The sequence below is a fragment of the Liolophura sinensis genome, chromosome 13, assembly GCF_032854445.1.
Source record: "Liolophura sinensis isolate JHLJ2023 chromosome 13, CUHK_Ljap_v2, whole genome shotgun sequence".
Lineage (NCBI taxonomy): Eukaryota > Metazoa > Mollusca > Polyplacophora > Chitonida > Chitonidae > Liolophura > Liolophura sinensis.
In genome coordinates this window covers 29,013,936-29,041,020 of record NC_088307.1, presented here as the reverse complement: position 1 = coordinate 29,041,020, position 27,085 = coordinate 29,013,936, and the positions used below count along the sequence as shown (strand labels likewise).

General features: G+C 43.4%; 1 pseudogene; it reads right to left on the bottom strand.

Annotated features, from left to right (window-relative positions):
• Positions 1-27,085, bottom strand: part of LOC135481047 (deleted in malignant brain tumors 1 protein-like) — a 70,157-nt pseudogene that overhangs the window by 16,527 nt on the left and 26,545 nt on the right.

Below are 27,085 nucleotides of genomic sequence, written 5' to 3'. Positions count from 1 at the left end.
ATCCCACGTTGGAAAGCCTTCTCACGCAAGGTCAATACCATTAAATGACAAAACAATCTCGCAATGACTCCTCTACAATACTCACTTGAGTTTCGTTGAACGAATATTCTCGAATTTGAACCGTCCAGATTGGAAGTCAAAATCTGCTTCTTGCTGACATCTGTCCAGTAGATTCGGCTTTCTATGGGGTCGTAGTCAATAGCAACGGGATTGATGGTTCCTGTGGCGTGGTGAGCCTGTGGCAAGGGGACATAGCTGTAGCTCCGCGTGTCCATTCGGTTGATCCCGTTACTGCCAGCCAACAACAAGAACTTGTCTGGCCTTACATCTACAGCAGAAAAGGAGGAGGAGCAGGATCAGAGGAGTTCAACCAATGAAAACTCGGAGGAGGAGCAAGGTCAGAGGAGCAGCCATGGGCAGTTCAGAGGAGCAAGGTCAGAGGAGTTCAGCCAATGAAAACCCAGAAGAGAAGCAAGGTCAGAAGAGTTCAGCTAATGAAAACTCGGAGAAGAAGCTAAGTCAGAGGAATTCAGCCAATGAAAAATCGGAGGAAGATTAAGGTCAGAGGAGTTCAGCCAATCAAAACTCGAAGGAGAAGCAAGATCAGACGATATCAGCCAATCAAAATTCGTAACAACTGTGAAAACAGCAATTTCTTGTTCGTCCATGTGTTTGGGTATGGTTTAACGTAGCTTTCATCATTACTTTCGTTTAAATCACAAGCGCACGACCTTGTAGAAGGCCGAACCTAATGACAACATATCCAAATCCTTAGTGCTGTCTCACTATAAGGTCAGCGGACCGACCACTACTTGGCCTATTCCTCTTCCACGGAGGTCAAGCCAGGCAGGACTCTGGTGACTGACTTTAAAGTCTTACCCGCGCTTGAATCCCGGATCTACTGCACACGAGGCAGATGCTCTAGCCAATAAGCCACAAAAACTAGCACCAACGTCTTAATTCATTTACATTACGCCTGCTATTTCTGTGAGGCGCATGTTGTATCGCTGGAGTAGCCAGGATGTGCTGAAAGATTGCTGATGTGGCGTTAAGACATAATCATTCATACATTCATTGATAGTACACCTGAGGAACAGACGACACCCACATCCAGAGTAGGGGTACATGAACTGACGCCCCAAGGCGAACTGGGGCACTGGGCAATGTTGTTTTCTGATCCACGGCAGTTCACGTAATCTAACCAGATGAGAGTAGGCGCGCGGTCCAGGTACACACCCAGCTTTGTCACGGCATTGGACCTGTAAAGATACAGACAGCGTGACACTAGGGAGTTAGTGTGACATATGTTACACAACCTCATCAGCAGACTGTGTGTCACAATGCGGATGGTCGTGGGTCTCCTCCGGGCTCTGCCCGGCTTTCTCTCGCCAAAATGCCGGGCGCCGTCGTGTAAGTGAAATATTGTTGAGTACGGCCTAAAATACCAAGCAAATAAATAAATAAATAAATGAATAAATAAACAAGCATGGCTTTAACAGTAACATAAACCCGCACATCAAAATCCAATCCAAAAACCAAGTGTCCTCTGTGCTGCCAAAAACCGAGTGTCCTCTGTGCTGCCAAAAACCAAGTGTCCTCTGTGCTGCCAAAAACCAAGTGTCCTCTGTGCTGCCAAAAATCAAGTGTCCTCTGTGCTGCCAAAAACCAAGTGTCCTCTGTGCTGCCAAAAACCAAGTGTCCTCTGTGCTGCCAAAAACCAAGTGTCCTCTGTGCTGCCAAAAACCAAGTGTCCTCTGTGCTGCCAAGGACATCCGAAAATCTTAACATTCTAATAACTTGATCAAACACGCATTCTAAATTTCAGGAGCTGTATTTCAAGGCATATCTACAGGTATGACGTCTACATTTAGGTTGTTATGTTAACCATCAGCTTATTTCTTATCTGATTAAGGTTTAATGAAATTTAAACCCCAATTTTAGAATATTTAGCATTTATTACCCCGATCAGAACAGGAAACTGGACACATGAAGCCCAAAGACAACCAGTGCATCTTGACCTGAGCTAGTTCTGGCTTCACCCATCGACCTAAGTTCATCTTTATGTACCAGGTGGGTCAGAAAAACCAATAAGCTCTTAAATAAGCAGTCATTCAAAGGATACTTGGTGGTATTTAATACATAACAAATCTTTTTTACACCTGTCATGAAAATTTCAACAGTTTTTGTGAAAACAGGAACATGTTTAAAGGCCTGGACTGTACAGCATACCAGGCACTAAATGTACCTCTGTCACGCTGTTCATTTTAGCTATGGGGTTTTAAATCTGTTACTGGTTTAGGACCTGTGATGCTGTAATGTTTGACATAGATTTAGGTTTCAAATATTGGAAAAATTGTAAATTAAAGACAGTTTTCGTTCTAGTGGTGAAAGGAATGTTACCATAAACCATCGGAGTTAATTGGACTATTGACAATAATCACAGGCGAATTCAGGATATCTCACTTTTTCAACCTCCTAACATTGGAGACTTCCAAAATAACAATGCAAGGACAAACTGTTATGCGTTGAATAAACCCAAAGAAAAAAAAACATATGCATGAATGAATGAATATGACGACGAAATGAATATATGATATAAGACTACAGCGCAAATGTACAGAGTAAAGACTACATCACACATGAGAGTAAAGGCTACATCACACATGAGAGTAAAGGTTACAACACACAAGTACAGAGTAAAGCGTACACGTGGAGAGTAAAGATTACAGCATACATGTACAGAGTAAAGACTACAGCATACACATAGCAAGCAAAACTTACATCATACATGTAGAGAGTAAAGACTACAACATACATGTAGAGAACAAAGACTCCAGCATACATGTAGAGGGTAAAGAGTACAGCGTGCACCTAGAGAGTAAAGATTATAGCATACATGTAGAGAGTAAACAGTACAGCAAACATGTAGAGAGTAAAGAATACAGCACACATGTAGAGAGTAAAGACTACATCATACATGTACAGAGTAAAAATTACATCATACATATAGAGAGTAAAGACTACATCATGCATGTACAGAGTAAAGACTACATGATACATGTAGAGAGTAAAGACTACAGCATACATGTGGAGCGTAAAGACTAAAGCATACATGTACAGAGTAAAGACTACAGCATACATGTGGAGCGTAAAGACTAAAGCATACATGTACACAGTAAAGACTGCAGCATGTATGCAGAGAGCAAAGCCAGGCTGACAGTGTGATAGTTGGTAAATGGTTACACGTAACCATATCACCTGTTTTCAATTTGCCTCATAATGACATTCGATGACATTTTAAGAAGAAAAAAGTTAAGAAGTTCTTACTTGCAATTTTTCTCTTTTTTTTCTTTTTTTTTTCTTTTCTTTTGTTGTTTTGACTACAAAAAGGGATTATTAGCGAGATGAATGACTGACTCACCTGCTGTATCCCAGCATGCCACAGATCACCTGTGAGTTGTTCACAGTCCAATCATTTGCACAGATTGTCCCGTACTTGTTGGCGTGGTACACTTCCACACGGCCATCATAGGCAGTCGTCCCACCAGACAGACGGACAAACACGCCTGTAGGATCGTGAGTGGCCAGGTGTGGTATTGGACGTTGTGTGGTGAACATTGTTGTCGGGGTGAATGCTTAAAAAGGTTAAATGAATATTCATGACATATAATATAGCACTTATCGACCCGTGGTTAAGTCCTGATAAATTGATGCCAACACCATGCTTCAGGATTATGGGGTATTTTGTTCATTTTTTTATTTACATGAATATTCATCATATTGGTGGGCAAAAAGTGGCAATATTTTTCACTTTCATGCATATCCACCGTATTTGTAGAAAACACATGCTCATTGATGAAGATAAGACTGTACAAAATGCCATTCGATGACATATTATCACCAAGGCTTCACGAATAATAAGAATCCGGGAATCTACAACTTGCCCGCAGCGCTAGATCCCGGATAGAACCCACACCTCCTGTGTCTTGTCTAACCCTTACCCCTGAGCCAGCTGATTGAAAGTGTTTATGACAAGGTTTTAAAAAAACATTTGAGCATCTTTCAGTACACCGAATTGTGAGATTTGCTTACCGGAAATCTTTGTAAGTTCAAGTCCAGCTCATGTACGTGGGAAGGTCTGCCAGCAAGCTGGGGATGGAGATTGGTTTCCCACCGGGGCTCTGCCAGGTTTCCTTCAAAAATAATGATGGCCGCCGTCGTATAAGTGAAATATTCTTGAGTACGGTGTAAAACACCAATCAAATAAATAAATAAATAAACACACCAGTAAAATGCCATCAACCAGTGTCCTCAGAAAGATACAAAATGGAAAGGAACTTTGAAAAAAAGACAGAGATTTATTCCAGACCAGACGTTGTGACAGAGGTAGACCTACCGGCAGAGCATGTGATAGAAACGTCCTCTCCGTGCCCGCAGTTGTTGCTCCCTAGCGGAGACCTGTGCCGGCACTGAAGCAGAGTAGTCTCCCTTCCTGTACACCCGAGATCGTCCAGCCAGATCTGGCCCGTGCCAGTCCTCCTGACCCGGCTAACCCGAGCACCAGTTCTGTATGCACAAAGCTAGTCTTGTCAGAATTACCACCTTGTACGTAAATCATTTTTAAGGGCAGATTTACAAAATAAACACTCTTCCATATACCGTCGGGAGAAAAACATATACCATTGTCAGAAGTAGACAAAGATTATCTCCCCTACCTAGCATTACAAATACCGAGGTCTAATTGTCTCCCTTTGGCCGATCTACACAACTCGTGCTAAATATGAAGACGAAAGCATTAGCTGTGCAATAACACATGTCGGAGTAAGCGACGTGTTATATTTACCTCCAAACATTGAAAGACTGGTATTTTGACTGAATGTTTTGATGAATACAGTAGGATCCCAGGTTGTGTTTCCACTACACACTAATCCGGGATATTAACCATCCTGTAGGCCTATCTAGTTTCAAAATCATTCCTAAACGACCTGATTATAATCGATAACGTTTCAAGAATGTACTCAATGCTTTACGCCAAGTTTTCAGCCAAAATCTCTTCTTCATACATTCAGGACACTGCCAAATGACCTAAAAGAGAAATTCTCATTGCAAGAGTAAGCACACATGTAGGTAGATGTGCTGGACAGCTGCTCCCGTTAAACCTTCCGGTTGTCTTCAGCGTACATTTTCATTGGTTTTATTTAAACTACACGTATCGTCAGGAGTGAAGTCATCATGTAAAAAAAACAGCTTTTAACTGATAGACGGTATCAAGAGGGATGTAGGTCAACAACAGGAAGCTTGAACATCAGTCGATAAATCTTCATTAAAAACACTGAGACAAACCCTGATTTTCCACCAAACAACGTTATAGGCCTACATGCGTAACACCCGTAATTAGCAAACTCACGTTGGCATTCCCATCATACGACAAGCGACAATGGCGTCAGGAGTCCCAAACGAATCATCGCAGACTGTGCCCCAGGTGCCGTTGATACTGATCTCCAATCTCCCGTCGTATCTTGAGGCACCCCCCACTAACCGCACACTGACAGGGTCTGAAATCAGGATGAACTACTCGTAGGCAAACTTTCTATTCTGGCCGTATGTGAAATCCGCAGCTACCCGTGGCTAAAATTAGTGGCAGTGCCAGATCTCTGTTAGTCTACCTGTAACTACACTTAGTGACCGTACACTGTAAGCCCCGTGTTAGTCTGCCTGTACCTGTAACTACTCTTTGTGGCCGCACACTGTAAACCCCGTGTCAGGCTACCTGTAATTACATTTAGTGGCCGTACACTGTGAACCCCGTGTCAGGCTACCTGTTATTACACTTAGTGGCCGTACACTGTGAACCCCGTGTCAGGCTACCTGTAATTACATTTAGTGTCCGTGCATTGTCAAATGCCTGTTATACAGGCTACCTGTACCTGATATCACATTTAGAGGTATTACATCGTCGAATCTCTTCTATGCCACCTGTAGTTGCGTTTACCGGCCATGCATTGCGAACCTCACCTGTGGCTAAATTTAGGGGTCGTATATTGTGAAATCCCAATACCTGAAGTAGTGATCGTAAATTGTACAGCGAGAATCATTGACCAAGGTGGACCTCCATGATCCAGGAGCCTCTCACCTACGCTACCGGTATGAGTTTAATTCCAGCCCATGTGGCTTCCTCCTCGGTCGTACTTGGGAAGGTCTTCAGCGACCTGTGGACGGTCGTAGGATTCCCCAGGGGTCTTCCAGGTTTTCTCACACCAAAATGATCGACGACGTCGTATAAGTGAAATATACATGAGCACGGCGTAAACTTTAAATCAAACATATAAATAAATGTCTACCGCTGGGGAAATAATTTTGTGTGTATAGAAATTTGAAAATTGACAGCGTATACAGCGTTACGAAGAGAATTACCTTTGTGTGTAGAAAAAAAAATGGCAATGACAGCCAAAAACAAGGGAGACAAAAGGGTCAATAACCATTGGAATCGGTCACGCCTAAGCGACAGACTGAGCTAATTCTATCTAATTGTTTATTTTTTTATTTTTTTATTTGATTGGTGTTTTACGCCGTACCCAAGAATATGCCACTTATACGACGGCGGCCAGCATTATGGTGGGAGGAAACCGGGCAGAGCGCGGGGAAACCCAGGACCATCCGCAGGTTGCTGTCAGACCTTCCCAAGTACGGCCGGAGAGGCATTTGCTGGACTTAAACTCACAACGACCGCATTGGTGAGAGGCTCCTGGGTCATTACGCTGCGCTGGCGCGCTAACCATCTAAGCCTCGGAGGCCCCTCTATCTGATTGACCATGGCAATCATACGCAGTGTTCACAATGGTTTGAGGAAAATTATATTATCAAAAAGCTTGGTCTAACAACTCACCTGTGACACAAATGACCCCAACGTCCTCTCCGTGACCACAATTCTCTTGACCAATCGGCTTGGCTCTACACTCCATAATGCTGGCCTCATCGCCGTTACACACCACGTCATCAAGGTAAATGGAACCGGAGCCGCGACCAAAGTAGCCGCGGGATTTGACCGTGGCGCCCGCTCTGTGGTGAGAAACGGCAGTTTTTTTTTTCTTTACTTTGTTTGTTAACGCAGCGCTCAAGATTTTTTCACTTATATAACGGTGATTGGGTTTACCGGTGGAGGTAACCAGGCCATCCTTTTAGCGAAGGAAGTCAACAGAAAGACTCGTCTTTTAGAATTCTTTCTATTCGTCTCAAATTCTGTCATTTTACAGCGCGCTTTATGGACCATATGCTTTATAATCGTTCCTAGTGGTGTGAAACCAGTTTAGGATTAAACCCGAGCCTTTCAAATAACGACTCTTTTCTGTTCGTCTGATTGCCCTGCCAACTACACGCGCAAGACGCCGCTAGAATATTTTATTATACTTTCTATGTATTATATTTATATAATATGTATGAGATAGTTGCATGAGCGCAGTAATCTTCCTATTCAGACAGGAAATTGGTCGATTTCATCTCTCAAAAATATACAGTAACATTAGCTTCGTAGCATGTCATACCATCATGTGCAGCTTGCACTTTTCTCTACAACCTAGCATGACCGTCAGTTTGTTGGGTGGGAAGTTGTGGTATTATGTCACCGTGGTAACCTCTAGTTGGGTGGGAAGTCGTGGTATTATGTCACCGTGGTAACCTCTAGTTGGGTAGGTAGTCGTGGTATTATGTCATCGTGGTAACCTCTAGTTGGGTTGGTAGTCGTGGTATTATGTCACCGTGGTAACCTCTAGATGAATGGGAAGTCGTGGTATTATGTCACCGTGGTAACCTCTAGTTGGGTGGGAAGTCGTGGTATTGTCACCGTGGTAACCTTTGGTTGGGTGGGTAGTCGTGGTATTATGTCACCGTGGTAACTTCTAGTTGGGTGGGTAGTCGTGGTATTATGTCACCGTGGTAACTTATAGTTGGGTGGGTAGTCGTGGTATTATGTCACCGTGGTAACTTCTAGTTGGGGGGGTAGTCGTGGTATTATGTCACCGTGGTAACCTCTAGTTGGGTGGGAAGTCGTGGTATTATGTCACCGTGGTAACCTTTGGTTGGGTGGAAAGTCGTGGTATTATGTCACCGTGGTAACTTCTAGTTGGGTGGGAAGTCGTGGTATTATGTCACCGTGGTAACCTCTAGTTGGGTGGGTAGTCGTGGTATTATGTCACCGTGGTAAGCTCTAGTTGGTTGGGAAGTCGTGGTATTATGTCGCCGTGGTAACCTCTAGTTGGGTGGGTAGTCGTGGTATTATGTCACCGTGGTAACTTCTAGTTGGGTGGGTAGTCGTGGTATTATGTCACCGTGGTAACCTCTAGTTGGGTGGGAAGTCGTGGTATTATGTCACCGTGGTAACCTTTGGTTGGGTGGGAAGTCGTGGTATTATGTCACCGTGGTAACTTCTAGTTGGGTGGGTAGTCGTGGTATTATGTCACCGTGGTAACTTCTAGTTGGGTGGGTAGTCGTGGTATTATGTCACCGTGGTAACCTCTCGTTGGGTGGGAAGTCCTGGTATTATGTCACCGTGGTAACCTCTAGTTGGGTGGGTAGTCGTGGTATTATGTCACCGTGGTAACCTCTAGTTGGGTGGGTAGTCGTGGTATTATGTCACCGTGGTAACCTTTGGTTGGGTGGGTAGTCGTGGTATTATGTCACCGTGGTAACCTCTAGTTGGGTGGGTAGTCGTGGTATTATGTCACCGTGGTAACCTCTAGTTGGGTGGGTAGTCGTGGTATTATGTCACCGTGGTAACCTCTAGTTGGGTGGGTAGTCGTGGTATTATGTCACCGTGGTAACCTCTAGTTGGGTGGGTAGTCGTGGTATTATGTCACCGTGGTAACTTCTAGTTGGGTGGGAAGTCGTGGTATTATGTCACCGTGGTAACCCCTAGTTGGGTGGGAAGTCGTGGTATTATGTCACCGTGGTAACCCCTAGTTGGGTGGGTAGTCGTGGTATTATGTCACCGTGGTAAGCTCTAGTTGGTTGGGAAGTCGTGGTATTATGTCACCGTGGTAACCTCTAGTTGGGTGGGAAGTCGTGGTATTATGTCACCGTGGTAACCTCTAGTTGGGTGGGTAGTCGTGGTATTATGTCACCGTGGTAAGCTCTAGTTGGGTGAGTAGTCGTGGTATTATGTCACCGTGGTAACCTCTAGTTGGGTGGGTAGTCGTGGTATTATGTCACCGTGGTAACTTCTAGTTGGGTGGGAAGTCGTGGTATTATGTCACCGTGGTAACTTTTAGTTGGGTGGGAAGTCGTGGTATTATGTCACCGTGGTAACTTCTAGTTGGGTGGGAAGTCGTGGTATTATGTCACCGTGGTAACCTCTAGTTGGTTGGGAAGTCGTGGTATTATGTCACCGTGGTAACCCCTAGTTGGTTGGGAAGTCGTGGTATTATGTCACCGTGGTAACCTCTAGTTGGGTGGGAAGTCGTGGTATTATGTCACCGTGGTAACCTCTAGTTGGGTGGGTAGTCGTGGTATTATGTCACCGTGGTAAGCTCTAGTTGGGTGAGTAGTCGTGGTATTATGTCACCGTGGTAACCTCTAGTTGGGTGGGTAGTCGTGGTATTATGTCACCGTGGTAACTTCTAGTTGGGTGGGAAGTCGTGGTATTATGTCACCGTGGTAACTTTTAGTTGGGTGGGAAGTCGTGGTATTATGTCACCGTGGTAACTTCTAGTTGGGTGGGAAGTCGTGGTATTATGTCACCGTGGTAACCTCTAGTTGGTTGGGAAGTCGTGGTATTATGTCACCGTGGTAACCCCTAGTTGGTTGGGAAGTCGTGGTATTATGTCACCGTGGTAACTTCTAGTTGGGTGGGAAGTTGTGGTATTATGTCACCGTGGTAACCCCTAGTTGGGTGGGTAGTCGTGGTATTATGTCACCGTGGTAAGCTCTAGTTGGGTGGGAAGTCGTGGTATTATGTCACCGTGGTAAGCTCTAGTTGGGTGGGAAGTCGTGGTATTATGTCACCGTGGTAACTTCTAGTTGGGTGGGTAGTCGTGGTATTATGTCACCGTGATAACCTCTAGTTGGGTGGGAAGTCGTGGTATTATGTCACCGTGGTAACCTCTCGTTGGGTGGGAAGTCGTGGTATTATGTCACCGTGGTAACCTCTAGTTGGGTGGATAACACGGGGCAACATATTTCAGTTCTATCCAAAACGGACAACATTCTCATATACATGTATTTTTCACAGGAACCGTTACAAAATAACAGAGCAGAAATTTATAGTGTCAGCCTAATATTTCTTTGTGGCAGTGTTATTCAATCAGTGCCCCGCCACTCTTCAATTCTGAGGCAAATCTTGCACCAAGCTGTACGAAATGGTCATGTGTAACCATTGGGCCTACCGTTGGAAGCCCAACATGCCGCACACAACACTGGCAGCTTTACTGGAGAAGAGGTCGTCGCAAACCGTCCCCCAAGTCCCGTTAATCTGTATCTCCACCCGACCCTGACTCGGTGTAGGGCCGTGAACCAGACGAATTGGGGTTGGTGGCAGGGATGCTGTGAACAGGCAAAAGAATAGCCATTACAGCCTTATGGACAATTGTACACATGGAGAACAGTTCGAAGTAGATTCGCTGAATGTCCGTGGTTCAAAATGAAACATATATAACTTCAGTGGAGACAGATTAAGGACCATTTAAAGGGAAAAACAGTATAAATAAAGTGACTATCAGAGAAAAGATCACCGAAGACTGTATTTGAAAATGTTATAATATTATTTTTCCAGATTTTGCTTTACTGAGGCAAATGCAATCATACGTTTAATTGTATTTAGGGCATTATGGGTAAAAGTTATGATGGTTTTTTCTTCCATAAAGTTATTGACGAAAAGACACACAAACAAACTAAAAACCTGCTCGGTAGAGATATTAAGATTGTAACTAAACTCATTTTCCAAATACCATCTACATGTACCGATCCAATATGCTACAATGTTTCACTTCAATAGCCCCAGAAAGTGATCCTTCGTGCACAGTACCTGCTGGGCAGAGTACGCCTGCGTCCTCGCGGTGAGAACAGTCGCTGGCGCCTGGTTGTCTGTGAGAGCAGAGGTCAAGGGTCATCTCAGTGCCACGACAGCGCAGGTCATCGTAAACAATGGTGCCGGAGCCTTGACCGAAATGGGCCTGCGGGAAGTACTGTGCCCCTTCTCTACAATAAGGACGTGTGTAACAAATTAATATCAACTCATTATCGATTATGCTCTTTGGTGTTACTGGCCGGTTTTATTTAGGTGAACATCGCAGTCAAACTTTACTTTACAAAATATAGCAACATTTAAGATTAACAAGATTTTCATCACAGGTTTTTGGTTGGGAAGGGGGTGTTGGGGGGCGGGGAATTACTCTGCGCATTCTAGTGCCTACTACCAGTACATTTCACCACTTTTACATGACATGAAACACCAACAAAATAAACAAAAAATTAATAAATTGAAGTTATTTTAAGGACATGATGTCAACTATCAAATTGGATTACATCGTATCCATAGCACACTTTATAAAAGGTCTACTGTGTAATGCGATAAATACACGTACCTCAAGCTGATAGAGGAAATATTTTAAAGGACACTGTGTTGTGTCATCAAACTTGAAAAGCTTGCATGTAGATGTAAATTGTTAAACCAAGCTACGTGTGCTCGAAAGAAAGAAGTGTTTACAAGGTAATGGAGGCATGGACCCGGCGACCTTAACAAATGGCCAATGTCAAGGAAAAAACAAGGTCACGGTCATGGAAAAAACATAAAGTTCTTTCCAATGTCGAATTGTATGTGTGCTAAAAGTTTGGTAAACCTCGGACCTCTTTCACAAAAAGAAATGTAAATCAATTTTTCGTTACTTTTCTCGAAAATGACCTTTCCTCATGGCACTATAACCTAGACAAGGTCTTTTACGAAAAAAGTTACGAGAAATGTGACTTACGAAGTTTTGTGAAAGTGGCCCCTTGGCTAATATCGCTCAGGATATAAGAGTGTGTACAACAGACGGATGAACAGGCCATTTCGACAATTCGACAAATCACCTATCGCAATTCTGGGCGAGGAACAGTAAAACTGCTCTATTAGCGTACAACTGAAAATCAAAACAATTTAACAGCAATCTTTTTTGTGGTTGAATGAGACACCGATACCATTGTTTTCCGGTAGCCACAGGGCTAATGAGAGCTGAATGTAAAATGTATTTATTTCTTTGTTGTCGCTTAGCGTAATGTTAAAGAATTGTTAACTTTACGAAAGTCTGACAGTCTTATGGGTGAAGAAACCCGGAGTACCCGGGGTAAACCGCCGACCTTTGGCAAGTGTGTGACAAACTTTTCAACATGCGGCGTACAGATATATACACCATAATGGTGGAAGACAAGTTGTTTTCAACGAGCGTTGGACTGTGCAAGCTGTGATACGAATGTCGACCTCTTATTTGTCACCAAGGCCCCACAAGCAGTGTGAGAGACTGAATCTACAAACACATACTCTGCCCATTGCCGGATTTGAACACGTAAAAGATTGTACTTTAAGGCTATTGACTTGAATCCTGCCGCCTACTCGGTTAGTACAAACTTTGAGAAAAACACTACACCCATCAAATTTAACTATTCAAGGCTTCTTAAATATATATCTTAACACCATATGCCCACTATCACTCTGTGGTCACCGCTTTGGTTTTGTCTACTGTTCTGTAGCTTTTCACATTAGAGCTCGATACTTACGCGGGATAGCCCAGGGAGCGGCAGATGACCTTGGCCTCTTCTACCCCGAACAAGTCATCACAGACTGTTCCCCAGGTTCCGTTAAACAGGACTTCCACGCGACCCTGGTTTGGGAGGAGACCTCCCACAAGGCGGACGGAGGTATGGTGAGGGTCACCTGCAGAAGATTGATTGATTGATGCACCGATTGAATGATTGATTGATTGGTGTTTAACACCGTATTGAAGAATTTCTCACTTACATGAGGGCGGTTCGGTATGGTTCAGTAGTATTTGAATCAGAAAAACCTTTAATTTGACAAGACAGACAATTAAACCCAAATTTACCACTGGTCAAATTTCACCGTTAAAGAGAATAAATTTGTTCTAGATGGAGGTAGCAAAATTATCAGTTTTGGAATTTTTTTACCTTGAAGAGAAAGGGGATTGAACCGCGATCTGCTGAAAACAAAAGACCACCTGTAAATAAAGCACACATAAGACATTTCATGAAGATTACACATGTTGATTTCATGACTATTTCACATTTTTCCAGAGAATAAAAACCATGCGGTTTCTAGGGTGAACCATTTGGGCCATACCGAATAGGTACTTAAAATTTAAACAATTAACGGGCACCCCACCGGGCTATAACTTGCTCTATATGGTCAAAAAAGTTCACCGTAGAACTGTAATCATCACTTGTATCTTGCACTGTAAAGAGATCAAAAACTAATCATGAAACCCTTATCTGGAATCAGCATGAAATGTCGTTTCAGTGATGCGTACTTCATTTATAGTGTGATCTGTCTTTAGTCTGTACCGGAGGTCTATACACTCTATAAACAGCAACAGACTGAGTTAGGGCTACTGTGGCCTGATTGACCTTGACAAATGACCCCAGCATCCTCGTGGTGCTGACAGTTGGAGACCCCCCAGGGCCTATGTCTGCAGCGCGTCAGACTAGTCTCGTTGCCCAGACAGGCCACATCATCCAGTTGTATTGTCCCCGTCCCCGGCCTGAAGAAGGCAGATTTACGTGCTAGAGCGCCCTCGCTGAAAAACATTATCAGAGGGTTTAGAGTTATCCTCTTATGAGTAAGTATAACAACGTTTCATTAAAGCTTTGGAATATAAATCAATACCAACTTTAACAAGCTTTCACGTGTGTTACTGTCTTCAAGTTTGAGTTTATTTATTAATTTATTGTAGCAGGATTTTTCACTACACTCAGGCATATTTCCCTGGCGTATTATTGTGAACACGTTTAGAGTGTAGATGAAGGAAATGCATTCATTTTTATCGAAGTTTTTCAATATGATAATGTAACATATTAAAACTGGGGAAACCAAACCTAATTCAGCTCACAGTACAAACACACCTGATATCTGATTGATAGATTCATTGATTGATTGCTGATTGATTGATTAAAGAAGCACCTAGGAAGATTCCACATACATAATAGTTGTTAATTTTGGGAGTGGGGAATACCGGCGTACCTGGAGAAAACCGCCCGCTTCTGGCAAAAAAATAGCAAACCTTCTTCCATGTGAAGCAAAAATGTTTATCCACAGAGTAAGCTTAATATTCTGGTGGTAGGCAAGATGTAATCGACAAACTTCATAAAGGACAACTTTAACGACATTAAGAGAGCGGTAGACTGGTTATTGTCATAAGGGTTCCGCAAATGGTCGACGCTGTCTGAGATTGAACATCATCTCGTGTGTCAGAGCAAGGAAAGACTTTAACGTGTAACCCATCGTGTAACGTGTAAGGAAAAATGCTTTCTTGAAAGAGAAGACAAGGCTAGACGAAATATATATATATATATATATATATATGCATTGATAAGGTCTTCCATCGGATGTTTAAAAAGCCTTTTGTGATGTTGCACAACCGAGATATCGCGGTTCAAAGTAAGCAAAATCGCGCACACTGAGACATTCAAATGGCGAAAGCCGAAATTTTACCAGTTTAATCCGATCAGGCGAGAGTTATTTCTGTAACTAAATGGACGTAGCTGTTTCCACTAAAATGACCCGAACTCTGCTTTGACAAAAGTCATTGATCGTTTACATCTGTTTTTATCCCTCTTCCAAAATATATCAGACTATATCACTCGTTGCGTTTTCTTTCAAACTGCAATGCGTCTTCATGGTATAGAGCTCTGCCCAAAGCCTCGGGTAACAAGGGCACGAGGTTTACGTATATCCAATGCTCAGCTGTAAATACTCACGCCGGAAAGTTAAGCATTCGGCAGATCACTGCTGCGTCATTGTTGTCCCAATAGTCATCACATATCGTCCCCCATACGTTGTTATAGAACACCTCCACTCTGCCCGACCTCGAGTTCGGTCCGTTCACCAAGCGGACTTTGACCCCAGATACCACCTGACCTGCTACAAAAACAGACAACCATTGATTCACACACGATGTAATTATACAAGTAACGGGTATTTAGCATCTTTTCATAAATTAAACCGCGTGTAACGTTTCTGTAGGTACCTTTATATAACTATCATAGCAAGGTAATAACTACAACGGCATTTTTTTCATGTACCTAACTGTATGCAGTGAGCTAGTAGTTTGCGTGTAGTGTGTTTCTGGAATGGTTGTGGAACACTGAAAATATGTTGTAGTTGAATGGTCACAATATGTACAGATCGCACCAAGTAGTAAAATCACATACTTTGCTTACTCTATTTTAAAGGAGAAGAAAACTTAAAACAGTGACACTATAGGCTGAAAAGAGCACATTTTTTTTCTATCTGGTGGTGCCTGCTGCATAATTTTGCGATTTTTCAGAATACGTCTGAATACGGCAAAGCTGGCATAAATCGCTGAGTTCATCGCGTCCTCCATCTTTAACACCCTGTCATTTATGCTGGGGGTTGCCTCGCTAGTGAGAGTCGTTAAAACTGACGGCTTGCACTTTGTTTCCGGCGACAATTCTTCTCCTAACACAGAAGACTTCAGGACTAGTTCTTAGGCAAAATGGAGTCGCCCACAGCGGATTTTGGCACTGACTTTATTTATAATTTATCACCTTGAGGTACATATTAGAATTTTTAGGGCATGCATCTGCGAGAATATGCATACTCTTTTCAATGGTATTTGTTTGATATTTAAATTTCTTTCTCCTTTAAGTACATAGAATGAAATTATAGCGTCAGCACAATAAGGAGACTATAACTAGTGGAATGCCAGAAGCCTTCTACGTGTGTGTTAGTGGTCAGATTGTTGTCAGCCAGTGGTAAACTTGTGGTGAGCTAGTGGTCAGCTAGAAGCGAACTTGTGGCGGGCTATTGGTAGGCTGGTCGTAAACTTGCGGTGAGCTAGCGGTGTTCTTGTGATGGGCAAGCAGTAATTTAATGGTGTTGGAGTGGTCAGCTGTTGATAAAGCTGTGGTGAACTAGTGGTGAATTAGTGGTGAACTAGTGGCGAATTAGTGGCCAACTAATGACCTGCCACTCAGAAAATATCTCCAGAATGGCGCAGTATTTCGTGTCTAGCTGTGATACCACACGAAACCTCACCTGTACTGCACTTTACGCCAGCATCCTCAGAGTGATCGCAGTTGTTTATACCGAGCTCAGCAGCCTGGCACTGTGCCAGATTAGACTCTGTCCCGCGGCACGACACGTCGTCCAGAAGAATGCTTCCCGTTCCTTGGCCGTAAGCTGCCCTTCCTACCGCCACTGCCCCGTCACTACAATCAAGAGCCACGGTCTCTATTTAAGACAAGCAAATCTATAAACCATAACTACAACTTGAAAAGTTACATTACAAAAGCTTTTGTTCTACAGCAAGTTTAATGTAGGCTACATTGTCGACAGGCCTGATTTATCGACTTACCTGCACATTCCAAAATAAAGTAAGCGACAAACGACACACCACAGGCCTGTCATACGGATTTACCTCCCCAAAATGAGCATGTGATAGACGGCAAATCACCGACCTGCTTTACCGACAAACTTTCCCAAACGACAGACAACACACCACATGCCTGATTTATGGATTTACCATCCCGAACTGAGAAGACGACCACAGGCCCGTTTTACGGGTTTCCCTTCCTACACTGAGCATACCACAGACGACACACCATGGGCCTGCTATACGGATTAACCTTCCGATTTACCTTAACAAAGGGCATGTGGCCTACAACACATCACAGGTCTGTTTTCTAGACTAACCTTCCCAAACTGAGAATGCGACAGACGACACACTTATGTCCTGTTTTACCGATTTACCTCCCCCAAATTGAGAATGCGACAAACGGCACACTTATGTCCTGTTTTACCGATTTACCTTCCCATATTGAGAATGTAAGAGACGACACACTTATGTCCTGTTTTACCTATTTACCTTCCCAAACTGAGAATGCGACAGACGACACACTTATGTCCTGTTTTACCGATTTACCTCCCCCAAATTGAGAATGCGACAAACGGCACACTTATGTCCTGTTTTACCGATTTACCTTCCCATATTGAGAATGTAAGAGACGACACACTTATGTCCTGTTTTACCTATTTACCTTCCCAAACTGAGAATGCGACAGACGACACACTTATGTCCTGTTTTACCGATTTACCTCCCCCAAATTGAGAATGCGACAAACGGCACACTTATGTCCTGTTTTACCGATTTACCTTCCCATATTGAGAATGTAAGAGACGACACACTTATGTCCTGTTTTACCCATTTACCTTCCCAAACTGAGAATGCGACAGACGACACACTTAAGTCCTGTTTTACCGATTTACCATCCCAAATTGAGAATGCGACAGACGACACACTTATGTCCTATTTTACCTTTTTAACTTCCCAAATTGAGAATGCGACAGGACAAACCACCATGGGCCTGTTTTACAGGCTTCTCTTTCCAAATTAAACATACGACAGAAGACACACCACAGACATGTTTTACGGATTTATCCTCCCATATTGAGCATATACAACCGACGACACACCACATGCATGTTTGACCGACACATTTCCAAATTGAGAATGCGACAGCCGCACAACACAGATCTATTTTACCGATTTACCTTAACAAAGAGCATACGACAGACAACAGGCCACAGCCTTGTCTTATAAATTTACTTCCCCAAAGTGGGAATGCGACAGACGACACAAAAAAGTCCTGTTTTACCGATTTACCTTTCCAAACTGAGAATTCGACAGACGGCAAACAAAAGTCGTGTTTTAGCAATTTACCTTTCCAAATTCAGAATGCGACAGATGGTCAAAAAAGTCCTGTTTTAGCGATTTACCTCCCCAAACTGAGAATGCGACAGACGACACACAAAAGTCCTGTTTTACCGATTTAAGTTGCGACAGACGACACACCACAGACCATTCGATTACCCAGATTAAACATAGGGGAACCGTCACACAACAGACTGGTTTTACCGACTTACCCTCTGAGAATGAGCGTATGACAGACGACAAACAACTGGGGCCGATTCAAGAAAGCAATCTTTGATTAGTCAAATTTGAAACACGACTTTTGAACTTCTTTTGGGGTCCAGAAATAAATATCACCCCATAATCGTTTATCTTTCACAAATGCCTCAAAATTTAAATTTCCAGTATGAAAAGCTATGCGTCATGAGATAGTTAGTGTCCCAGCGCTGCGAAATGACCCAGGAGGTCATGCTGGCTTCTTCTCCGGCCGTATGTGGGAAGAGTCTGTCAGCAAAATGGCTGTGGATCTCCCCCCCCCCCTCTCCCCCTCCGACTCTGTCTGAAGTCAAGAATGGCTGTGGATCTCCCCCCCCCCCCCCCTCTCCCCCTCCGACTCTGTCTGAAGTCAAGAATCCTTGTGGATCCTGTGCCAGGTCTTTCCTACCGACTTACCTTCCAAAATTAAGCATACGGCAGACGACAGCTGCATCGGCCGCTGACCAGTCATCGTCACAGACAGAGTGCCAGGCGTTGCTATAGTAAACCTCCACCCTTCCTTCCATGGGTGTAGGGCCGTTCACCAGGCGAGCCGTGTAGTTAAAACTCACATCTGAAAACGTATTACAGAAATGCAGTAGTAAAACGTTATCTGCCGCTATCATGTAACTGAAATATTCTTGAATACGGCGTAAAACACCAATCAAATAAATAAATAAATACATAAATAATTTAACTAAGGTCTTTAATGTACCAGGTATGAGGACTGTAGCTATGGTATTAATGAAGATATAGCCCATTAGATTTTTATTACAAATAAATGACTGGTATCCTTTGAACAGACAACTGCTAACTGTCAATCGCCGACTAAGTTGTTCCACGTCAGAAATTTCGTGTACCATACCCATCTCCAAGTGTAGTGCAAGATTTCCTGTACCTTCTGCAAACGCCACATTTGACATCTATATCGCAACAATGCATAGATATTTTGCTCGTACTCCGGAGATTTTTCGCCCATTTTTTTCCCGTGACACTAATAGACGTCCTTATTGTTCACCTGACTTGTTTACTTTATTAATACATACAAACCCATTATCTTTAGGATTTTCATGTACAATCTGCCAACATTCAATTTGTTATGAGTAAAAAGCTATTATGAAACTAAACTAGACAATGGCTGAGGTAAATGTTCGATCAGGATGTTCAGGTATAGGTCTAGAGTGATGTCAACTAGTGACAGACATAAAGTGGTGTCAGCTAGGCTCCGGCTTAAAGTGGTGTCAGCTAGTCACAAGCCTAAAGTAGTGTCAGCTAGTCACAGGCCTAAATTGGTGTCAGGTATACACAGGCCTAAACTGGTGTCAGCTAGTCGGGGCCTCCGTGGCTCAGTCGGTTAGCGCGCTAGCGCAGCGTAATGACCCAGGAGCCTCTCACCAATGCGGTTGCTGTGAGTTCAAGTCCAGCTCATGCTGGCTTCCTCTCCGGCCGTAAGTGGGAAGGTCTGTCAACAACCTGCGGATGGTCGTGGGTTTCGCCCGGGCTCTGCCCGGTTTCCACCCACCATAATGCTGGCCGCCGTCGTATAAGTGAAATATTCTTGAGTACGGCGTAAAACACCAATCAAATAAATAAAATAAATAAATATGTCAGCTAGTCACAGGCCTAAAATGGGGTCAGCTGGTCATAGGTCTAAAGTAATGCCAGCTACTCACAGGTCTAAAGTGATGGCAGCTAGTCACGGGTCTAAAGCTGTGTCAGCTAGGCTTAAGTCTAGGGTGGTGTCAGCTATACACAGGTCTATAGTGGTGTCAGACAGACACAGGTATAGATTGGTGTAAGCCAGACAGAGATTAAGAGTAGTGTCAGTAAGATACAGGTCTAGAGTGGCGTCAGCTAGACAAAGGTCTAGATTGGTGTCAGCGTGACACAGACCTAGAGTGTTGCCAGCTAGACTCAGGTCTAGAGTAGTGTCAGCCAGACATAGGTCTGAACTAGGAACAGGTCGAGTGGTGTCCGTTAGACACTGGTCTAGAGTGTTATCAGCCAGACACAGGTCTGAACTAGGGACAGGTCGAGTAGTGTCCGCTAGACACCGGTATACAGAGGTGTGAGCTAGACACAGGTCTCAACTAGGGACAGGTCGAGTGGTGTCCGCTAGACACTGGTCTAGAGTGGTGTCAGCTAGACATAGGTCTAGAGTGGTATCAGCTAGACACAGGTCTAGAGTGATGTCAGCTAGACATAGGTCTCAACTAGGGACAGGTCGAGTGGTGTCCGCTAGACACTGGTCTAGAGTGGTGTCAGCTAGACACTGGTCTATAGTGGTGTCAGCCAGACACAGGTCTCAACTAGGGACAGGTCGAGTGGTGTCCGCTAGACACTGGTCTAGAGTGGTGTCAGCTAGACACAGGTATACAGAGGTGTCAGCTAGACACAGGTCTAGAGTGGTGTCATCTAGACTTGGGCATAGGGTGGTGTCTCTGAAAACCTGAGCCGTCCGTCTTAAAGGCAAACACCGTGGCTCAATTGGTTAGCGCGCTAGCGCAGCGTAGTGACCCAGGAGCCTTTCACCAATACGGTGGCTGTGAGTTCAAGTCCACCTCGTGTTGGATTCCTTTTCGGCCGTACGTGGGAGCGTCTGCCAGCAACCTGCGGATGGTCGTGGGTTTCCCAGGGCTCTGCCCGGTTTTCTCCCACCGTAATGCTGGCCGCTGTCGTATAAGTGAAATATTCTTGAGAACGGCGTAAAACACCAATCAATAAAAATAAAGGCAAAGAAGTACGTGCACTATATCGCATGAGTCTCCTTACGCAGTAATATCTGATCAGAATATCAGAGTGAAGGGTTAGCTGTTCCCACCCACACGTTTATAGATTTATATACATGCATCATAGCTTACCAGAATAACAGAACACACCAGCATCCTCACTATGATCACAGTCACTCTCACCCCACCCCTCACTGGTACAGTTAGCCACGGATTCCTCACTTCCTGAACAAGCCAGCTCATCCAGCCAGATCGGCCCACTCCCACTTCCCACCACAGACTGCCGCAAAACGCGACCACCCCTACACGAAAAGTAGAATGTTCCAGTCACAGTTGGCATTTCTGCTTCCTTTTTTGACCCGATTCGTGTTTTTGTGCCAAAAATTTCAGACATTTATTTCAAGCTCAATGGTTTGCAAGAAACATTGCGGACATACATGTACATTTTTCTACACGTACTATTTTATTGATTTCATTAGGCTTTAACGCCACGATCTAAGTGGGGTTTTTTACTTTAATTCATGTATGTGTACGTGTACGAATACGTGTATAATGTCGGACAGGTTCATATTTAGTGGAGAAAACCGATGATTTTTTCCACGTACCTGACAAACCGCCTGATTAAAAACTAAGGGCGAGGCTAAGTATTACTGAACAATAATAATTCAAACAGGTCAGTAAAGGCCTTTTTTCCGAATAGTATTTTAATTTAAATATAAATCTCACCATGCAAACATGGTTTTAAGCAGTTTGTACAAAAGCGTTGACGGCAAACCTGGGGTATCCAGTCATCCTGCAGATGACTGCCGCGTCATGGTTGTCGAAGTCGTCATCACAGACCGTGCCCCACATGCCATTGTACATGACCTCTACACGACCTTGGCTCACAGAGAGCCCGCCCACCAAACGAACACGCACCGTAGGGTTAGGTATACCTGCAAATCATGCGCTATTCGTGTTTAATATACAATAAACTCACAAAAGACGCGGCCCAACCAATCAAGCATGTACCGAATGGTGATGTATATCTAAAAATCATGCACAATTCATGTTTATTGGACTCACCTGAGACGGTTGTCTGGAACATTAGCTTATTTGATGGCCTGCCCTTAAAATGTGCCCATGTGATGGCCAATGTTTTTCCTTTCATATCAGAAAATTTCAGGTTTAGAATCGCCTTTGTATACTTTATTTATACAATCTATGTACAGTATTTAACACTTTGTCTTCGTATTACCCAGAATTCCTCACTGACCAAGTCAGAAAATGAAGCTAACACGTGATGTCTCCGGATTCGGTCGGTCTCCGAGGTCTTCCAAGGTATTTCCCTACGTCAACGGTATACTGGTAGATCCAAGGTACAATAGTATCTCAACAGTATGATGGGAAGTCCAAAGTATAAAGGCATAAGGTATAATGGTAAATGTAAGGTATAATGGTATATAAAAAGCCTAAGGTATAATGGTAAGTGCAAAGTGTAATGTTAAGTCCAAAGTGCAATGGTAAATCCAACGTATAATGGTAAGTCCAACGTATAATGGTAATTCCAACGTATAATGGTAAGTCCAACGTAAATTGGTAAGTCCAATGTACAGTGGTAAGTTCAAGGTATAATTGTAAGTTTGAGGTGTAATGGCTAGGTCAACTGTATAATGCAAAATCCAAGACACAGTGGCAAGTCCATGGTTTGATGGTAAATCGAAGGTATAATTGTAAATCCACAGTATAATGGTAAGTCCACGGCATAATGGTAAGTCCACGGTATAATGATAAGTCCTCGGTATAATGTTAAGCGTAGGGTATAATGGTAAGCCCACGGTATAATGGTAAGTCCTCGATATAATGTTAAGTCCACGGTATAATGATAAGACCACGGCATAATGGTAAGCCCACGGTATAATGGTAAGCCCACGGTATAATGGTAAGTCCTCGGTATAATGTTAAGTCCACGGTATAATGTTAAGTTCACAGTATAATGATAAGTCCACGGTATAATGATAACCCCACGGTACAAAGTTAAGCGCGGGGTATAATGGTAAATCCTCGGTATAATGTTAAGTCCACGGTATAATGATAAGTCCACGGCATAATGGTAAGTCCACGGTATAACGATAAGTCCACGGTATAATGTTAAGCGCAGGGTATAATGGTAAATCCACGGTATAACGGTAAGTCCAGGGTATAATGATAAGTCCACGGTATAATGTTAAGTCCACGGTATAATGATAAGTCCACGGTATAATGTTAAGTGCAGGGTATAATGGTAAACCCACGGTATAATGGTAAGTCCAGGGTATAATGATAAGTCCACGGTATAATGATAAGACGTCTGTATAATGTTAAGTCCACAGTATAATGATAACTCCACGGTATAATGATAACTCCATGGTACAATGTTAAGTCCATGGTACAATGATAAGTCCACGGTATAATGATAACTCCACGGTACAATGTTAAGCGCGGGGTATAATGGTAAGTCCAGGGTATAAAGTTAAGTCCACGGTATAATGGCAAGTCCACGGTATAATGGTAATTCCGAACTGTAAGATGAAGTCCAACGTTTAATGGACAACAGGAGTTCAATTATACCTGTTTTCTCCTGTAAACATACATCAAGAGGAATGTCATGTCGTTGCCGGCAGGTGATTTGGTTTGCATTCAATCAGAAGTGGGAGGACACTTTACACCCCAGTATATTAATATTCATATCCTCATTAATATTCGCAACCTTAGAAGAGGTACAATTACTACTCATAAGTACCTGTGAGACAGATGACGCCGGCGTCCTCGCTGTGGTCACAGTCGTTACGTCCCCAGGGGTCGTGACCACAATAGCTGATTTGTCCCTCCGTCCCCCGACATGTCATCTCATCCAGCAGGATAGTCTCAGTGCCCTGGCCGAAGTACGCCTCGGGGACGGGAATACCTGTGGTGCTAAGGAGAGACAGACACACCTCGTTGGTGACGGGCTGGTTGATTGACTGAATGATAAGTTATCTCCAGACATAATACCCAAACTCGAATGGTTTGTGTGCTGGACCTACAGGAGCACAAAGATGCATATGACTTAGGCCACGCTTCGTCGTCACGTGATATATTATCACTGAACTTAGATTAGAATTTAAAACGCCAATTTTCAGTTTTGTCAGGGCAATGTAGGACAATTTAAGACATCTCTATTTAAAAAAAAAAAAAAATCTGTAAGTTTTAGCACATTGTATTGAAGTTAATAATCAGTTTGTTGTATTCAAGTGTAAGATATCACACTGGGGGCCTGGTTCGCTGTTATCAGCAGGCTCTCGCCTATTGAGGTCGCATGTTCTAATCCAGCTATGGCTGTTTTCGCCGCGACTTTAAGTCAGGAGTTTTGAAACCTATCTGGCATAGGTAAGTGATATACCCTTGTTACTATGGTTACTGTCGCCCATAAACCTGGCCGGCATCGAGTGAATGAGTGCTTGAGGTTTGACCTCGTGCTCAACAATTTTTCAGTCATATGACGATAAAGGAATCCTTTAGGGGGTGTGTAATGTGCCTCCTTGTTGTAGGACGGATTTCCACCGCTCTTTTTATCTCAGCTCCACTTACAGAAGGCAAGTAAGCTGCCTTGCCTGAGCCATTACAGGTCAACCAGTCGTTGCACTATTCCCTGCATGCTGAATGCCAAGCGAGGAAGTTAAAACTTTTAAAGTCTTAGTGTGACTCGATCCAGGGTTTATCCTGGATCTACCACTCCCGAGATGGACGCTCCAGCAACTGTGCTATCTGGGCCGGTCCGGCATCATCGAAGTTAAAATGAATTGAAACAAGCAAACAAAACAGGAAGGCCCAGTTTTGGCATGTAAACAGATGGCTTAGGGTGTTTGATTTTCTAAATTATTATTTCTATTTATTGACTGACAAACTGATTAATCGCCATTTCTAACACAGATTTGACATAAAGCCTGGAAAGTTTTCCAGAGTATTTCAGACTGAAATTCTAACATTGGAGCACCCTTCAGAGAATTAACTGTGGGTTCATTTGACAATGTCTGAGCTTGCATGTGGACTAACAAAATCAAGAGAATAATTCAAGCTTGTGCACAGAAGTGACCTACTGCTGGAAGCCGAGTTGTCTACAGACCACCGCCGCTTCGTGAAGTCCCCAGCTGTCATCACAGATCGTCCCCCAGCTTCCTTCGTGGTACACTTCTACTCGGCCAGAGTGAGGGCTAGAGCCGTTCACCAGACGAATCTTTGACTGGAGCTGAGCCGCTGACAAAACACACAGACAGAGTACAATTCAGTAGCCCACTATAAGTTTACTTCAAGCACACTTATAGCAGACTTTTAGCATTCTTCTTTTCTACAGGACAAGAATGAGTGCTGGTTCGTTCACAAAGTGAATCTTTGACTACAATTCTACTACTGGCTCGCTACAAGCTCACCTGAAGTAGACTATTACCATTCCACTTGACTACACGACCAGAGTGAGGGCTAGACTCGTTAACCAGACGAACCTTTGACTGGGTCGGGGCCGCTGACAAAACACTAAACAGTAGCCTATAATTCAATTGTCTACTACTGGCTCGCTACAAGCTCACCTGGAGCAGACTATTACAATTCTATTTGACTACACTACCAGAATGAGTGCCGGTCGCGTTCACCACACAAATCAGCTGAGGTTATTCTGTTCCTACAGTAAATGGTCAGAGTAGCCACTAGCTTTTGAATAATTCTGACGTCACGCGAGTGAGAACTCAACCACATCCCTCTTCCCACCCGCCCCCACCCGGAGTGAAAACCCGTACCTGTGAGGCACTTCACCCCAACGTCTTCCCTGTGATCACAGTCGCTCGTGCCCACCGAGCGGTGACGACAGTCAAATAACGAGCTCTCGTTCCCAACACAAATCACGTCGTCAAGCATGACCGTCCCCGTCCCAAGGGCGTAGGTTCTGCTGGGCTGAACAACGGCCTTAACACTACAACAACAACAAGCTTTATACAGGTTAAATAAAATGTGAATAGGTCAATATCTTCATGAAAGACAAAATGAAAAAATCCTTCAAGTATACCTGTACCTGTACGTGAAACGCTTCGTTTATATAGGTTAATATCGAGTTTAGAATGTGGCATAACAGATAAAAGTATACAACAGCTTTTCAGCGGGGGGGGGGGGGGTGAGGGCGTAAAAAGGGCCCCACACAACAGTTTTACTAAGGCCCCATCGGTCAGTCCGTAAATTAAGTAGCCTGCTGTAGTGACGTCAACGGTGAGAGCTGTCAAAACAACTTTGTTGGGGTGAGAGGTCGAATCGGGTGTGCTACGCTGGCCTCGTGTTACCAGAATGTTCATCGATGACGTCATTTCCGAATATTTCCGACATTGAGGGAAAATATGCATAGCATAGAGGGGCTAGTAAGAATTATAAAATAAGTTTCATTTTTTCTCTTTTTTTATGAAATATCTTTTAAAGTACAAGTGCTTTTTCATTTGTCGTTTAAATATTAAATCGCCCATAGTCGTTTTTTTTTAATTACGATTACATAATCTCACTTTATATCAGGTTCTGGAAATATAATTTAAGACTTAGGAGTTTGTTTTTTAAAATAAACATAACCTTAGAACAAATATATGTTAATGCTAATAATTTTGGTTAAATGACTGATTAATAGTTAGACAGGTTATGCATGACCTTAAACTCTATGGCCGTCATGTGTTGAGATCTCAAATTGGATTATAAATTAATTCAATATTAGTCACACTTAATTTCAATTATACGTGCAACTCACAGAATAATGGTGGCTGCTGTCGTCTAAGTGAAATAACCAAATAAACCAATGCTATACGAGTCAATGTACTCACAATTCCACACCCAGCCATTTGCAGACGACCTGTGCCGCCTGTATAGCAAAGCCGTCATCACACACGCTACCCCAGTGGCCATTGTATAACACCTCTACCCTACCCTCCGTCGCTGTTGTACCGTTCACCAGCCGCACGGTCGTGCTGTTCTCCTGTGGTACTGAAATGTATCCCAAGACCAAATGAAGTCAGCAGAAAATAAACCATTTCTCAGACAGAAAAATGTATAACAACACAATACTGATCAAACCTAAATTCAAATCCGAATCTTTATTATGTTGAAAATTTTCACGACAAAATTGAAAGAAAACCGCCTGGTCGTCAAAAAAAATTCAATCTCTCAGTG